We start from the raw sequence: 18,073 nt of genomic DNA on the forward strand, positions 1-18,073 counted from the left end.
TTAAACTTTTTAAACTCTTTTTTCTTTTTTTTACACTATTTTTTTTACTTTACATGATCAATGTTATCCATTGGATAACATCGATCATGTGATCGGGTACCAAATGCAGCGGCTCCAGGTGATATTTCTCTGCTCTGGGCTATACATGCTAGCCGGGAGCGGAGGGATTTTAAATTCTCCTGGCCATGGCCCTTCTATGCATGATGTCTGGTGCACATGTGCAAAAGGCAACGTAAGACATCGCAGAGGAAAGAGATGAGTACTTTCACCCCCCCCCCCCTTCATGGATCCAATCCATGAGAGGAGCTGAATCTTTAACTTTTATTTACTTTTTTTACATTTTCATACTATCACTGGTATCGCTGGATATCAGCGATTGTGTGACTGGGGTGTCTTCCTGCGGCCCCCCAATAGCCGACAACATGGAGCTGTTTCATGCACAGCCCACGTGGCTTTAATCCCCATAGTGAGCGTGTTTTTACGGCCATGGTGATTAAAGCCAACTAAACCAGAACATAAAAACACTATGGGGCGGTCACTAAGGAATTAGCATTAGTGTTGATCATCGTGATCGACTGAGCATTAAAATTGAGTCGATTTTTAGCAAAAGTCAAGTGAAAATTCTTTTACAAATAAAAGGAGTGTGGTTTTCCCTTCTAAAAATGTGGTACAGTTGGTGCAGTACTAAGTCCCTAGGTTCAAATCACATCAAGAATAACATCTGCATGGACTTTGAAAAATTCATTCATATGTTGCCCTTGGTCCGATTTGAACCTACAACTTCCTCACTGAAGCCATCACACAACTGAGCCATCACACTTGTCTGTTCTGATCAGAAGAACAACAATAAGAATAAACATAAAGAGTACACAAAAACTCATCCAGATGATGCCCTTGGTCAGAGTTGAACATAAAACTTGAACACTGCAAAGCAGTGGTGCTAGCTTAGTCCCCATACCTATACTTTGTACTCCAGCACAGGAGGAGAACAGGAAGAATGAATACAAAAAGGACATAAAAACTCTCCTCCAGATGTTGCCCTTGGTCAGATTAGACGCTATAACTCCAGCCATGCACTGCAGCATTAACAACCAAACCACCACACAAAGAGAACATAAAAATTCCATCCATAAAGTTGCCCTTGGTCGGATTTAAACCTAGAGCTCCAGCACAGCAAAGCAGCAGTTCTTCATCCTTTTTTAGAGGAGGCGGAAGAAGGAGATCAATAATAAACACAGAAATCATGCAAACTCCATGCACAATTTGTTTATAACCAGCTGTGAACAGAGAACCCCAACGCTACAAAGTAGTAGTGCTAGTCACTGTACTACAAAGCTTCTTACTTCTTCCTCCTTCTACTTCGTTTTTCCAGAGTAGAAGTAGAAAAGGATCATTCTATTCTCATTCATCTTTTTCTTCCTTTTCTCCTTTCCTTCGCCTTCTCCTCCTTCTTAAATTGCTTCTCCCACTGCTCATTATTCTTATTCTTCTCCTTCAGGAAGAAGGAGAAGGAATGATAAAAAGAATAAGGAAGAGCAAGCATTGTGGCTCAGACATTAGCGCTGTTGCTTTGCTGGAGCTCTAGGTTCGAATCTGTCCAATGGCAATATTTACACGGTGTCTTTATGTTCTCTTTGTGTTTATTATTCCTGTTCTTCACCTCCTCTGGAGCAAAAAGCACAGGTGTGAGGACCCAGTTGTTAACACTGCTGCCCTATAGAGCTGAAGTTGTAGGTTCAACTTAATCTAAGGGCAACACCTAGTTGAGTTTTTTCATTTATGAACGATGACTAGAGATGAGCGAACCTACTCGGCCACGCCCCTTTATCGTCCGAGCGCCGCGATTTTCGAGTACTTCTGTACTCGGGCGAAAAGATTCGGGGGGCGCCGTGGGTGAGTGGGGGTTGCAGCGGGGAGTGGGGGGGGGAAGAGGGAGAAAGAGAGGGCTCCCCTCTGTTCCCTGCTGTGCTGTTGTCTAAAATGTGGATATATTATATAGTCCACAAAAAAAGGAAAATATATTTTCATAGAATGCAAAAACATCACAAGTGAATTATGCTTATGCTAGTAACGATCAAACAAAGCCTATAAAACATGTAAACAAGCACATTTAGTATAAAAGGGCTTGAGGTAACAGCATTAGTAAGGTTCTCTTATTGCTGGTAGGTTACTGGCTTCATAGGAAAGACCACAAAATCACCTAGATTATGTTTTACATGCTTTCCTTTTTCTATTCCTCTGATTTATATATTTGATATATTATTTGGTGAAATCTTTAACACATTTTATGCTTTTTTAAAAGAAAACTATGATGAAAAATGAGACTTCTGTTAAATATTTTTACATTTTGCCATTTTCTGAAGACACGATGAAGAAACCATTCATTTCCATTTTCTTTTTCTTGATATATTTGATTGGAGTTCTTGTCAATTCTTCCATAATCACAGTCATATGTCTGGAAGTTCAATTACATAAACCAATGTATCTCTTTATCTGTAATTTGTCCATTGTAGATATATTTTATACATCAGTCACGGTTCCTAAATTACTGCACATGTTGTTGTCTGGAGATCATATTGTTTCCTTCTCCCAATGTTATACTCAGTGGTACTTCTTCTCAGCTGCGGCATCAGCAGAGGGAATTCTTCTATTCATTATGGCTTATGATCGATATGTTGCTATTTGCATCCCCTTACATTATCATTTTATCTTAAGTCAGAGAAATTGCATCCTGATAACTTTTGGGATTTGGGTAGCTGCCTTTTTAAACTCTTTACTGCTTGTAGTATCAGCTTTGAACATGTCCTCCTGTCACTCCAACATCATCCACCAATTCTTCTGTGATGCTAAATCACTAACAAAGGCCACTTGCGCAAGCATTGAAATATTTTTTCTTATAACTGGTATAGAAATGTTGTTATTAGCCTTTGTCCCAGTGTTGGGCACCTGTATTTCTTATGTTAACATTTTCTCTGTCATCTTCAAGATGAAGTCAACAGAAAGCAGAAAAAAGGCCCTCTCAACCTGCTCCTCCCACATCACTGTCATGTCTATTTACTATGGGACATGCTTAGCAGGATATCTGATACCATCATTTTCTCATGTTCTTGATTTAGTCTTCAATGTGGTATATACAACTATCATCCCCATGATAAATCCCATCATATACAGTCTACAGAACTCCAATGTTAAAATTGCAGTGGTGGGGTTCCTTAAGGGAATGTTCATCTTAAGCAGCAAATCATATTCACATTAGTGAATGGTGAGGTATTATAACTGAAAGGGGTATATTTACTAAGACTGGTGTAGTATGTGAAACTATCGTCCCCATGATAAATGCTATCATATACAGTCTACAGAACTCAAATGTTATAATTGCATTGCTAGAGTTTATAACAGAAACTGGAATTGGGTACCAGTTATTTGGATACCAGCAATCACGGGCCCAGGGACCACTCACCGCGACCCCCAGTGATATCTCCTGGCTACTTTCAGTAACTGGGAGCCAAGAGATTGTAAATGTCCTGATCTGGGCTTCTGTGATTCAATCGGTGAGAGGAGATGAAATTTCTTAACGGAGGACCCCATATTTGAACCCTGACAATATTATCCTCTGTGAACCTCCTGTGCATGCACCTGCTGGCACAATGCCAGACACATGCGCAGGAGCCAGAGAGGGCCCAGAAAATTTAAAATCTCCTTGCTCCTAGTGACCAAAGGTCACCGAGAGCCTGGAGCAGTGATCGGTGGCCTCATTGAGCGGTCCTCGGTCACGTGATAAAAAGTTAGCGATTTACAATTAGGCCATTTTCACACAACCAGATAGGAATTGTGAATTCCGCATACATTTGTTCCATGGTAATACGCATATCAGTCAAATGCGCTGGATTACACAATTCGCCCACATTAGCGGGTCGAAATTACCTAATTCACTTGTAGAAAACAGAACGCAGCATGTTCTAGTTTACCGCGGATACTCACAACATAGAGCCCATTGCTCTCTATAGTCATGAATATTTCCGCAGCCCATACGCAACTACATTGTGTTCGGGCTGTGGTTACTTGCGTCATCGCTAAGCAATGGCGCGGGAAATATAAAGTAAAAAAGGTGTACTGCACATGACCATCTCTGTGAGTAGGCAGTTATGTACAGTACATTATGCGGCCATCTGCACGGCCACAGACTAGCTCACAGATGGGATCCGCTGTGAGCCTCCACAAGCGGATTCCACATGCATCTGTGTGGGACCAGCGTTATTCAGATCACTACCTGTAATACGTAATTTACAAGAGGTCCCCGGGAATGCTAGCCTTCCAGACGTTACAGGAGCAGCTAGTTGAGCACCTACTGTTTGTGACTGCCACACCTCAGCAAGCATACGAAGTGCAACTATTTACAACTCATTCCTGCCACTAGGGTCAGGAAATACCCACAAAAAAGCATGGTAGGAGGAGGGATACCTGTTTTTTTTGCCCCATGTGCCTCCAAAATTACCTGTTTTCAGACATACCACACAGATTACACTTACTTGTATCCAAGATTTCAGGAACAGCAAATCCTCTTTTTCATATGCACTATGGAAAAACAGCCTGCCTTTAAAATTACATATTTGCAAAAATATGAAATTTTATTTTTTCTCCTCTAAATTGCATTAACTCCTGAAAAAAATACTGTGGAGTCAAAATACTCATAGCACCCCTCAGTGAATATATTAAGGGGTGTAGCTTTTCAAATTGGGTCATTTGAGGGGGGATCTATAATTCTGACATCTATGAGCCTTTGCAATCTTAGCTTGGTGTAGGAAAACAAAGTGTTCCTCAAAATGTTGATAATCAATGTTAAATTTGTACATTTTCTAAATGGTTAAAAACATGAAAGTTTTTCAAAAGTGCATCCAAAATAAAGTAAACAGATGGAAATATGTCTTGGCAAAAATTTGTACAGTATGTTTGCACATATTTGAGATATTGCAATTGAAAATGTGAAAAAAATTACAGTTTTTCAAAATGTTCCCAATTTGGCGCTGTTAATAAATTTACCCATATTCCATCTGACTATTTTTACCACCTAAATAAAGTACAATATGTGGCAAAAAACAATGTCAGAATCACTTGGACATGCAAAACCTTAATAGAGTTATTCTATGTTAAAGTGGCACATGTCAGATTTCCAAAAATTGGCTTGGTTATTTAGGCGCAAACAGGCTTGGTTACTAAGGGGTTAAGATCCTTTTTATCTGTAAGTCCTGCTGACTGCTGTGCACGATTTAATAGACTTTCCGGTGCATGCCTTTCCCACTGTGTCAAAACTTTATGTGCTGCTCATGTTGCACAGCTTGTGGACTTCCAGGTCTAAAATTTAAAACCACTCTTTGGGTTTTTGCTCCCAAGGATCTTGGTCGTAAATAAATATACAGTTTACAACTCCCACAATAATCATTAAACTGGCAAATTACTGTCATGTGAGGTTCTGGGAAATCTACACCAGTAGCAGTAGTAGTAGCCAGTATGTTTTGTGTGGTTTGCTCTTGAGTAGATAGCCAAGTAGGAACATCATGCATTAACATATTCAGAGTCTGAATCTGGGCAGCCACCACCTGCATAGGATTAGTTAATTATTTAGTTTTACATATCAGGGCATAATAGGGAAGCCTCTGGTCCTTAGATGGTATTAAAATTCTAACTTTTTTTTTTAAATTAAAACTCTAGCTCAATTCTCTTTCTAAACTGAAATATTGTTTACAGTCAACCATCTCATGCCCTTTAGGCTAATTCTCTTTTACAAACTGAGATTTGAATTTTCTGGGCATACAGCTGAGGACATCAATATAGCAATTCTCATAGCATATAGGTTGTTTATGTTTTTTTGTTATTGCTTTAAATGTCTGCTATCGGCAAAAGTGTTTTGTCTGCTAGTTTTACATGAGAACTCGACTTATTTACAGCACTGGCATTGATTCAAGTATGCACCCGTCTACTCGCTATAAAGATTTCTTTCTTGTCTCAGAAAATCAGAACCTATGGAATACAGCACAATGCCTGTGTGTCATTGATTCCTTCTGGCCGGATATGCAATCTAATTTGGAACTAAGCCACATATCTAATTGGAGTCCATCGAATATCCCTAACAAACTTAGCGCCCAACTTGGGGCTTGAGGTGGAAAAAAAGGATGCTCTTTGTACTCCTATTCTCAGACCACAAGTGGGAGGTAGCAGTCTAGAATCACAGACTGAAAAACAGTGCTGTACGATAAGACATTATCTTGCCAATCTGATCTGTGCTTCTTGGTTGACTCTCTACGGCCTGAGGGTAAGTGTGCATGCTTCCTTGCAAGTAAGACCTCAAGTCTATAAGAACCTTGATGGGCTGATATGTTGCTTGAGTGTGAAATATTTGTTTTGCTGTTGGCATTTGTTTATAGGTACTATTCCTAGCCTGGGTATTGTGGAAGGTAGCACAGAAAGACAGGCAGTGACAAGCTATGGAATCCCCTTATTGACCTCTACATAGGTATAACCTTTGGGTTGTGAGAAGCCTATATAAAACAGGAAGTCCTCTTTTGTAAAGGAAGGCAAATAGAGTCAGGGAAGGACAGGTATTTGCATGATTGCTGGAATCTGTGTATATTTTCTCTTTGTGTTGTGGGTACTGCATAAGATTATGCAGAAACCATGGAAAGGGGCAGTTGTGAGCCCTGGAGCCTTCTTACTGATATCTGAGTAAGGTACAGAGATAGTAGGAAAGAGAGGAAGGGACAGTACCCCACATAAAGAAAGTGGAGAAAAATGCACATTGATAGTTGAAGAAAGTTGTACCCCACTCACATCCTTGCGGGGTTTTCTCCGCAGTGAAAGAATACAAAGGTTAAAAATGCAGAAAAGGTGGGGCTGTTAGAAGCTCCTAGAGTGTTTTTTTTATGTGTTTAACCATTCCCCGCAGTTAAACTAAAACAACTTTGTGTCTGTGCTTCATATTCTATCCATATTTTACTTGGGTATTCAGAGGAATATACCTCTTGTAATTACTAATCATTAATATTGTTTGAAGTTGTTTGAATATTCTGTCTGCTTTCTAATATCTTTTGCCATATTTGAAGCATGTAGCAGTGCTGAAATAGCTATTATGCTGTTTCACAAAGAGATAACAGTCAGAGTTATTTTGAAAAGGTGGGGGCTATCATTCCCGGACTTCAGTCTGTTTTCAGGGTCACAGAAAGAGAAGGAAACCAAGCATGAATCGAGTTCATGGACACCTACCGCATGATCCATGACCTCCACAAGGGGAACAAGGCTGTGGTTTTGGACTACCCCCTAGTGGTTCTCACCCCTTATGACATCCAGAGCATACTCACGCAAGTGCAATCCAAGCACTTATGTATGGCCTGTCAGGTCCGGCTACAACGTGCCCTTCTCATGCCTCCTAGCATCTCTATTCAACGTTGTACTACCTAGAACCCAGCTACTCTTCTTCCAGTCAAGTATCCCTGTTCAAATGGGGGAGGGGGAGGCATAGGTGATCTAGGTATTGCAGATCAGCTATTTTAAAATTCTTTGCAGCAAGATTCTGCCTTTTTTGAAGTAGAACATAGGAATGATTGTCTAGCATTAATGTAACAAGAAATTGCAGGTTTTCAAACAGTTACTGAAACTCCTCTTTGCAATGCACATTTTGAGCTCTTTGTAGATTGCTCCAGTTACCAGAGTAAGGATTGACGATTCCACACCAGATATGCAGTGGTCACACAACATGATGTCCTAAAAGCAGAAGCTCTGCTTCTGCATGTCTCAGCACAAGAAGGGGAACTGAATGCCCTTACTGAAGCATGTAGAGTTGCAGAAGTTAAGACTGCAAACATTTACACTGATTCCCGGTATGCATTTGTCATAGCTCATGATTACGGCCCAATATGAAAGGCCAGACAGTTTCTTACCTCAGCCGGACAGCCAATTAAAAATGGAAGCCCTACTGTTACCAGGCAAAGTAGCGGTCCTCATGGTAAAAGCTCACACAAAAGCCGACACTGGAGAAGCAAGAGGCAATGCTCTAGCAGACTTCACAGCAAAGGTAGTGGCCCCTTAAGCTGTGGAAGAAAGAAGCAAAGAAGATACTAACAGCACAAGTCAGAGACAATGATTTGGGCATTGCCAAAAATTTGGACATTCATAAAAATTTGGAAATTGGTATGCTAATGACTTTACAGTTACAAGCCACAAAGGTAGAAAAGGATAAGTGGACTAAGATGGGAGCAGTAGAACACAATGGCGTATGGCAAACAGTCAACAGAACTTGCCTATCATTGTTCCTGTACCCCATGAGGGCCCAGCTGACGCATGGAAAGACGCACCTATCGAAAGCAGCAATGATGTCAACACTCAAAGGAGGATGGGTGGCTCTTGGTTTCTCTGCAGCTGCTGCATCATTTGTCCTATCTTGCATGATCTGTACCATGAGCAACCAAGAACAGAAGTTAAAGGTGCCACAAAAACACTTGCCTAGGCCATTCTACCCATTTCAGAGATTGCAAATTGAATACATTCAGCTCCCACCTGTTGGGAAGTATGAATATGTACTTGTTGTTGTTGATGTCTTTTCAGGTTGGATTGTGACCTACCCTATTACCAAGGCAACCTCGTAGGTAACCACAAAGAAGCTCATGAATGAGATAATCTGCAGATACAGGTACCGGAAGTGAGTCAGACAGAGGTACAAACTTCACAGGTGAAATAATGCAACACATCATGTCTACTCTGGGTATATCTCAGGCTTTTCAAACACCCTACCATCCACAAAGTAGTGGGAAAGTAGAAAGGATGAACAGTACCCTGAAATTAAAAATACAAAAGGCAATGGAGGAAACGGGCAAACCTTGGACTGAGTGCCTGCCATTAGCCCTTTTCTTAGTTAGGTACATACCTAATAGGAAGATAGGATTGTCTCCCTATGAAATTTTGTTTGACAGTGTACCAAGACTGGGCCTTTACTTTCCTCAGCAATTGCAGGCACAGTTTGGGACACTGACTGAGTATGTATAGTCCATAAGCAAACGTGTGAAAGTAACACACGGCCAAGTGTTCTTTTCTATTCCAGATCCTAATTCTTTTGAAGATACACGTGACACGCAGGCTGGAGATTGGGTTGTCATCCGGAGGCATGCTAGGAGAGTGCTGGAACCCAGATTTGATGGTCCCTACCAGGTTCTGTTGACCAGCAGCATTTCAGTCAAATCGGAGGTAAAACTAAATTGGATCCACGCCTCACACTGCAAAAAGACAACCAAACCCCAGGGGCAATGAGGCCTGTATCCCTCATGGCCTGTGGTATAACTGTCATGATCTTTGCATTTTCTTCTCTTGTTTCCCACTAGCAAAGGAAACAGAGCAGCTAAGACATGGAAGGAAGTGGATGCAATGGGCAGAAGGGCATGCCAATATATGGGAATACCTGACCCAGGATGTATTAAATATTACTAATATGTGTATGGCAAATCTCAGAAGCAGTGAGGACATACTACACACCTGCCTGTTAACAGTACCTACCTCAATTTCAGTACTAAAAAGTGTATTTTCAGTAATCCATAATGACACCAAGTTAGAGGAAAATGATATTCAGAAATTTGTCAATATCTGACTACTGCCCAGGGTGCCCACAAGTAGAATACACCCAGTGGGCAAATATGACCAATTTTCAAGTCAGACAGGTGGCAGGAGCAGATGTCTGTTATAACTTCACCTGCAACAAGTCTGATATAGGGAAATGTGCACAAATATCATTCAACCAGGTGTCAGCAACATTTGATTCAATGATATTGTGTAACCGAACAAAATGACAGTATGAAATGTAACAATACAGAATTCATACATAAAAAGATACAGGGGATACAATGCATAGTACAATCAAACAGGACAAGGATCAGTGATGGTTTGATTGCTTGTTTAGGTCCTGGTTCAGCCTATCTTGGCTCCGACAGATGTTTGGGATAATTTGTGGGGTAGTGGTCATTTGTATATTGTTGTGTTGCTTCATACGATGTATACCTTCTCTAATATCTCTTATGTATGACATGTTTCAGGCATGCCAGGTGAAACTTTTAGCTTAACCACACGATAACTAGAAATAATAGTAATGCAATCTATTATTTTACTCTGTAGTAATCTTTGATTCCTTTGTCCTTTTATGTTTTAGAAACATTTGGTTTTACTGAAGGAAACTTTAGAACACCTACCTGTAAATAAAACAGCCACTGAAGAGTTGGTGATGGTGGGAATCTGGCAGAAACACAGTCGAATGTACTTTTAACGCAATGTCACCAAGAATCGTCAGATGAACTGTTTCCAGTGGGGAAAATGTTGAGCTCTCATTTCTTGCCCTCCATCTTGTCTCCAACCATTTTGTGGACTCTGGTAACATATTCAGAGTCTGAATCTGGGCAGCCACATCCTACATAGAATTAGTTAATTATTTAGTTTTACATATCAGGGCATAATAGGAAAGCCTCTGGTCCTTAGATGGTATTAAAATTAGGTAAATGCAACCTAAGGGTGACTACTAGAGATGAGCGAGCACCAAAATGCTCGGGTGCTCGTTACTTGAGACGAACTTTTCGCGATGCTCGAGGGGTTCGTTTCGAGTAACGAACCCCATTGAAGTCAATAGGCAACCCGAGCATTTTTGTATATCGCCGATGCTCGCTAAGGTTTTCATTTGGGAAAATCTGGGCAATTCAAGAAAGTGATGGGAACGACACAGAAACGGATAGGGCAGGCGAGGGGCTACATGTTGGGCTGCATCTCAAGTTTCCAGGTCCCACTATTAAGCCACAATAGCGGCAAGAGTGCCCCCCCTCCCAACAATTTTTACTTCTGAAAAACCCTCATTAGCAAGGCATACCTTAGCTAAGCACCACACTACCTCCAACAAAGCACAATCACTATCTGCATGACACTCCGCTGCCACTTCTCCTGGGTAACATGCTGCCCAACCCCCCCGCACGACCCGCTGTCCACAGCTCACACCAAAGTGTCCCTGCGCAGCCTTCAGCTGCACTCATGCCACACGCTGGCCTCATAGCCACACCACCCTCATGTCTATTTATAAGTGCGTCTGAGGAGGAACCGCAGGCACACACTGCAGAGGGTTAGCACGGCCAGGCAGCGACCCTCTTTAAAAGGGGCGGGGCGATAGCCCACAATGCTGTACAGAAGCAATGAGAAATCCAGTCCTGTGCCACCTCCATCAGGACACATGCAGTTACAACTCCATGTGGACCGACAGCATGGGTGGGTCCCAGGAAGCCACCGGCGAGACATAAATATATCCCATTGCAGTGCCCATCACAGCTGAGGTAACGTCCGATCAAATGCAGGTGGTCTTCGGCTCACACTGCATGCCCCAGTCTGACCGGGGTTTTTCATACATAGACACTGGCAGGTACAACTCCCTATGTGAAGTCCCTGTGGACCCACGGCATGGGTGGCTCCCTGGAACCCACCGGCGGTACATAAATATATCCCATTGCATTGCCCATCACAGCTGAGGTAACGTCGGGTTTAATGCAGGTGGGCTTCAGCCCACACTGCATGCCCCAGTCAGACTGGGGTTCTTTAGAAGTGGACACATGCAGTTACAACTCCGTGTGGACCGACAGCATGGGTGGGTCCCAGGAAGCCACCAGCGGGACATAAATATATCCCATTGCAGTGCCCATCACAGCTGAGGTAACGTCCGATTAAATTCAGGTGGTCTTCGGCCCACACTGCATGCCCCAGTCTGACCGGGGTTTTTAATACATAGACACTGGCAGGTACAACTCCCTAATGTGAAGTCCCTGTGGACCCATTGCATGGGTGGCTCCCTGGAACCCACCGGCGGTACATAAATATATCCCATTGCATTGCCCATCACAGCTGAGGTAACGTCAGGTATAATGCAGGTGGGCTTCGGCCCACACTGCATGCCCCAGTCAGACTGGTGTTCTTTAGAAGTGGACACATGCAGTTACAACTCCGTGTGGACCGACAGCATGGGTGGATCCCAGGAAGCCACCAGCGGGACATAAATATATTCCATTGCAGTGCCCATCACAGCTGAGGTAACGTCCGATCAAATGCAGGTGGTCTTCGGCTCACACTGCATGCCCCAGTCTGACCGGGGTTTTTAATACATAGACACTGGCAGGTACAACTCCCTAATGTGAAGTCCCTGTGGACCCACGGCATGGGTGGCTCCCTGGAACCCACCGGTGGTACATAAATATATCCCATTGCATTGCCCATCACAGCTGAGGTAACGTCAGGTTTAATGCAGGTGGGACATAAATATATCCCATTGCAGTGCCCAGCACAGCTGAGGTAACGTCCGATTAAATGCAGGTGGTCTTTGGCCCACACTGCATGCCCCAGTCTGACCGGGGTTTTTAATACATAGACACTGGCAGGTACAACTCCCTAATGTGAAGTCCCTGTGGACCCACAGCATGGGTGGCTCCCTGGAACCCATCAGCGGTACATAAATGTATCCCATTGCAGTGCCCTGCTCAGCAGAGCTAACGTCACATACAATATAGGTGTGCTTCGGCCCACAGTGCATGCCCCAGTCAGACTGGTAATATGTACCTTAACAGTAACCGCGTTGGTGGGAATGTGGTGGCGACTGCGGACCTAGTAGCGCGGTTTTATTTAGTTGGCTTTCGGAATGTGGCCAGGATTAAGTGGGCTGTGGCGGGGGGATGGTGTGGGGGCTCTCTTGTTGTGTCGGTAAAGGTGAAATTCTTGGACTGCCACCAGACGGACCTATGCAGGGGTATTTGCCAAGAATGTTTTCATTGTTGGAGGAGGAGGGAGATGTTTTTGAGGCACTACGTGTTCTCTCCACGTGTCCGTGGTTATATGCACCTTAACAGTAACCGCGTTGGTGGGAAATGGCCTTGCCACCATCATGTCTTTGGGAAGCCTCCGTTTCCACACCCCAGTGACATAGTATTAGCATCGGTATAGGTAGAGCCCAGAATTAGAAACATTTCAGTGGTAGCATTAGGGACAGGCCCCAGTAACATATCACTAGCAGCATTATAGGGGGAGCACAGTATTAGTTCCATTTCAGTAGTAGTAGCAGTCCAGACAAGCCCCAGTAACAATTCCGAAGCAGCAGTATAGGGAGAGCACAGTCTTAGTTCCATTTCAGTAGTAGTAGCAGTCAAGACAGGCCCCAGTAACAATTCTGAAGCAGCAGTATAGGGGGAGCACAGTCTTAGTTCCATTTCAGTAATAGTAGCACTCAAGACAGGCCCTGGTAACAATTCCGAAGCAGCAGTATTGGGGGAACGCAGTATTAGTTCCATTTCAGTAGTAGTAGCAGTCAAGACAGGCCACAGTAACATTCCCGTTGCAGCAGTTTAGGGAGATAACAGTCTCTTGCACATTTCAGTAGTTGCAGTATAGACAACGCCCCAGTTACATTTATGTAGCAAAAGTGTAGGCCAACCCCACACACCTTGCTGTACCGTGAGTGCAGGCGAAGCCCATAAAAATTACTAGGATTACACTGTAGGCGAGGGCCCAAAAAATTGGGTGTACCAACAGTACTAATGTACCTCAGAAAAATTGCCCATACCCAACCAAGAGGGCAGGTGAAACCCATTAATCGCTTTGGTTAATGTGGCTTAATTTGTACCTAGGCCTGGAGGCAGCCCAGTTAAAATAAAAATTGGTTCAGGTGCAAGTTTCAACGCTTTAATGAGAATTGAAACGTATAAACATTGTTTACTAAAGTCATATGACTGAGCCTTGTGGGTCTAAGAAAAATTGCCCGTTCGGCGTGATTACGTGAGGTTTCAGGAGGAGGAGCAGGCGGAGGAGAATGAATATAATACACAGATTGATGAAGCTAAAACGTCCCCATTTTTTATGGTGATAGAGAACGAAGCTTCCATCCGTGGGTGCAGCCTACGTATTGTTTAGGTACCGCTGCTGTCCGCAGGTGGAGAAGAGAAGTCTGGGGAAATCCACACTTATCTGTGATGATTCCCCCAGCCGCACTAAACACCCTCTCTGACAAGACGCTAGCCGCAGGACAAGCAAGCACCTCCAGGGCATACAGCGCGAGTTCAGGCCACGTGTCCAGCTTCGACACCCAGTAGTTGTAGGGGGCAGAGGCGTCACGGAGGACGGTCATGCGATCGGTTACGTACTCCCTCACCATCCTTTTACACTGCTCCCGCCGACTCAGCCTTGACTGGGGAGCGGTGACACAGTCTTGCTGGGGAGCCATAAAGCTGGCAAAGGCCTTGGAGAGTGTTCCCCTGCCTGCGCTGTACATGCTGCCTGATCTCCGCGCCTCCCCTGCTACCTGGCCCTCGGAACTGCGCCTTCTGCCACTAGCGCTGTCGGATGGGAATTTTACCATCAGTTTGTCCGCCAGAGTCCTGTGGTATAGCATCACTCTCGAACCCCTTTCCTCTTCGGGTATGAGAGTGGAAAGGTTCTCCTTATACCGTGAGTCGAGCAGTGTGTACACCCAGTAATCCGTAGTGGCCAGAATGCGCGTAACGCGTGGGTCACGAGAAAGGAATCCTAACATGAAGTCCGTCATGTGTGCCAGGGTACCTGTACGCAACACATGGCTGTCCTCACTAGGAAGATCACTTTCAGGATCCTCCTCCTCCTCCTCCTCAGGCCATACATGCTGAAAGGATGACAGGCAAACAGCATGGGTACCCTCAGCAGTGGGCCAAGCTGTCTCTTCCCCCTCCTCCTCATGCTCCTCCCCCTCCTCCTCCTCCTCAACGCGCTGAGATATAGACATGAGGGTGCTCTGACTATCCAGCGACATACTGTCTTCCCCCGCCTCCGTTTCTGAGCGCAAAGCATCTGCCTTTATGCTTTGCAGGGAACTTCTCAAGAGGCATAGCAGAGGAATAGTAACGCTAATGATTGCAGCATCGCCGCTCACCATCTGGGTAGACACCTCAAAGCTTCCAAGGACCTGGCAGATGTCTGCCAACCAGGCCCACTCTTCTGTAAAGAATTGAGGAGGCTGACTCTCACTACGCTGCCCATGTTGGAGTTGGTATTCCACTATAGCTCTACGCTGCTCATAGAGCCTGGCCAACATGTGGAGCGTAGAGTTCCACCGTGTGGGCACGTCGCACAGCAGTCGGTGCACTGGCAGATTAAACCAATGTTGCAGGGTGCGCAGGGTGGCAGCATCCGTGTTGGACTTGCGGAAATGGGCACTGAGCCGGCGCACCTTTCCGAGCAGGTCTGACAAGCATGGGTAGCTTTTCAGAAACCGCTGAACCACCAAATTAAAGACGTGGGCCAGGCATGGCACGTGCGTGAGGCTGCCGAGCTGCAGAGCCGCCACCAGGTTACGGCCGTTGTCACACACGACCATGCCCGGTTGGAGGCTCAGCGGCGAAAGCCAGCGGTCGGTCTGCTGTGTCAGACCCTGCAGCAGTTCGTGGGCCGTGTGCCTCTTCTCTCCTAAGCTGAGTAGTTTCAGCACGACCTGCTGGCGCTTGCCCACTGCTGTGCTGCCACCCCGCGCGACACCGACTGGTGGCGACGTGCTGCTGCTGACACATCTTGATTGCGAGACAGACGTTGCGTAGGAGGAGGAGGAGGGTGGTTTAGTGGAGGAAACATACACCACCGCAGATACCAGCACCGAGCTGGGGCCCGCAATTCTGGGGGTGCGTAGGACGTGAGCGGTCCCAGGCTCTGACTCGGTCCCAGCCTCCACTAAATTCACCCAATGTGCCGGCAGGGAGATATAGTGGCACTGCCCGCCTGTGCTTGTCCACGTGTCCGTTGTTAAGTGGACCTTGGCAGTACCCGCGTTGGTGAGGGCGCGTACAATGTTGCGGGAGACATGGTCGTGCAGGGCTGGGACAGCACATCGGGAAAAGTAGTGGCGACTGGGAACCGAGTAGCGCGGGGCCACCGCCGCCATCATGTTTTTGAAAGCCTCCGTTTCCACAAGCCTATAGGGCAGCATCTCCAGGCTGATCAATTTGGCTATGTGCACGTTTAACGCTTGAGCGTGCGGGTGCCTGGCGGCATACTTGCGCTCAAACAGTTGCGCTACAGACATTGCTGGATGGGGCCAAGGACAGCGGAGGTGAGCGTGTGGGTGCAGGCCGGGGGACGGTCATGCCTGTGTCCTGAGAGGTGGGTTGGATCTCAGTGGCAGGTTGGGGCACAGGGGGAGAGGCAGTGGTGCAAACCGGAGGCGGTGAACGGCCTTCTTCCCACCTTGTGGGGTGCTTGGCCATCACATGCCTGCGCATGCTGGTGGTGGTGAGGCTGGTGGTGGTGGCTCCCCGGCTGATCTTGGTGCGACATACCTTGCACACCACAATTCGTTGGTCGTCTGCACTCTCAGTGAAAAACTGCCAGACCTTTGAGCACCTCGGCCTTTGCAGGGTGGCATGGCGCGAGGGGGCCCTTTGGGAAACAGTTGGTGGATTATTCGGTCTGGCCCTGCCTCTACCCCTGGCCACTGCGCTGCCTCTTCCAACCTGCCCTGCTGCTGCACTTGCCTCCCCCTCTGAAGACCTGTGCTCAGTAGGCTTAGCAAACCAGGTGGGGACAGTCACCTCATCGTCCAGATGCTCTTCCTCCGAATCCTCTGTGTGCTCCTCCCTCGGACTTACTGCCCTTACTACTACCTCACTGATAGACAACTGTGTCTCATCGTCATCGTCCTCCTCACCCACTGAAAGCTCTTTAGACAGTTGCCGAAAGTCCCCAGACTCATCCCCCGGACCCCGGGAACTTTTCAAAGGTTGGGCATCGGTCACGACAAACTCCTCCGGTGGGAGAGGAACCATTGCTACCCATTCTGGGCAGGGGCCCGAGAACAGTTCCTGGGAGTCTGCCTGCTCCTCAGAATGTGTCATTGTAATGGAGTGAGGAGGCTGGGAGGAAGGAGGAGCAGCAGCCAGAGGATTCAGAGTTGCAGCAGTGGACGGCGTAGAAGTCTGGGTGGTCGATAGATTGCTGGATGCACTTTCTGCCATCCACGACAGGACCTGCTCACACTGCTCATTTTCTAATAAAGGTCTACCGCGTGGACCCATTAATTGTGAGATGAATCTGGGGACCCCTGAAACTTGCCTCTCTCCTAATCCCGCAGCAGTCGGCTGCGATACACCTGGATCAGGTGCTCGGCCTGTGCCCATACCCTGACTTGGGCCTCCGCGTCCTCGCCCGCGTCCACGTCCTCTAGGCCTACCCCTACCCCTCAGCATGGTGTATTACGAGTAGAGCAGAAACAGAACGCTGTAATTAAATGTGCCGCTTATTGGCCTGTGGTTGGAGGCTGACTTCGCTTACGGAACTCACAGCAGAGCTAGGAAACAATTTTGCGCACGCCTGTAGTGAGATGTAGGTGCATAGGACTGAGCTAGTGGAATTCACAGCGCAGAAGCAGTCAAGTCGCCAAAGGGCAGTGGTACGCCTTAAGTATTTGGCTTCCCTTTTTTAAAATGGTGAGCTGAAACACCAGACAGATACTGTATGCAGCGTATATATTGTATACTCTTTCCCTCTGGTGCTATGACGGCGGTGATGTAACGGAGACAGCAGAGCTAGGAAACAATTTTGGGCACTCCTGTAGTGAGACGTACGTGCGTAGGACTGAGCTAGTGGAATTCACAGCGCAGAAGCAGTCAAGTCGCCAAAGGGCAGTGGTACGCCTTAAGTATTTGTCTTCCCTTTTTTTAAATGGTGAGCTGAAACACCAGACAGATACTATATGCAGCGTATATATTGTATACTCTTTCCCTCTGGTGCTATGACGGCGGTGATCTAACGGGCACAGCAGAGCCAGGAAACAATTTTGCGCACGCCTGCTGTAATGCTTCGCTGCGTATTAATTAGGACTACTACTCCCAGCAGACACGCAGTACACTGAAGACTGTCACAGGCAGCCCAAAGATAGTATTTTTCCCCAATTTTTTTGAAAAAGCCCACTGCCTATATAGACAGTATATCTCTTTCACCTTTCCCTCTTTCCCTGCCTCACCAGTACTGCCCCTATACTCTGTACAATGACTGCAGACTGAGGACGCAA

The sequence above is a fragment of the Eleutherodactylus coqui genome, chromosome 8, assembly GCF_035609145.1.
Source record: "Eleutherodactylus coqui strain aEleCoq1 chromosome 8, aEleCoq1.hap1, whole genome shotgun sequence".
Lineage (NCBI taxonomy): Eukaryota > Metazoa > Chordata > Amphibia > Anura > Eleutherodactylidae > Eleutherodactylus > Eleutherodactylus coqui.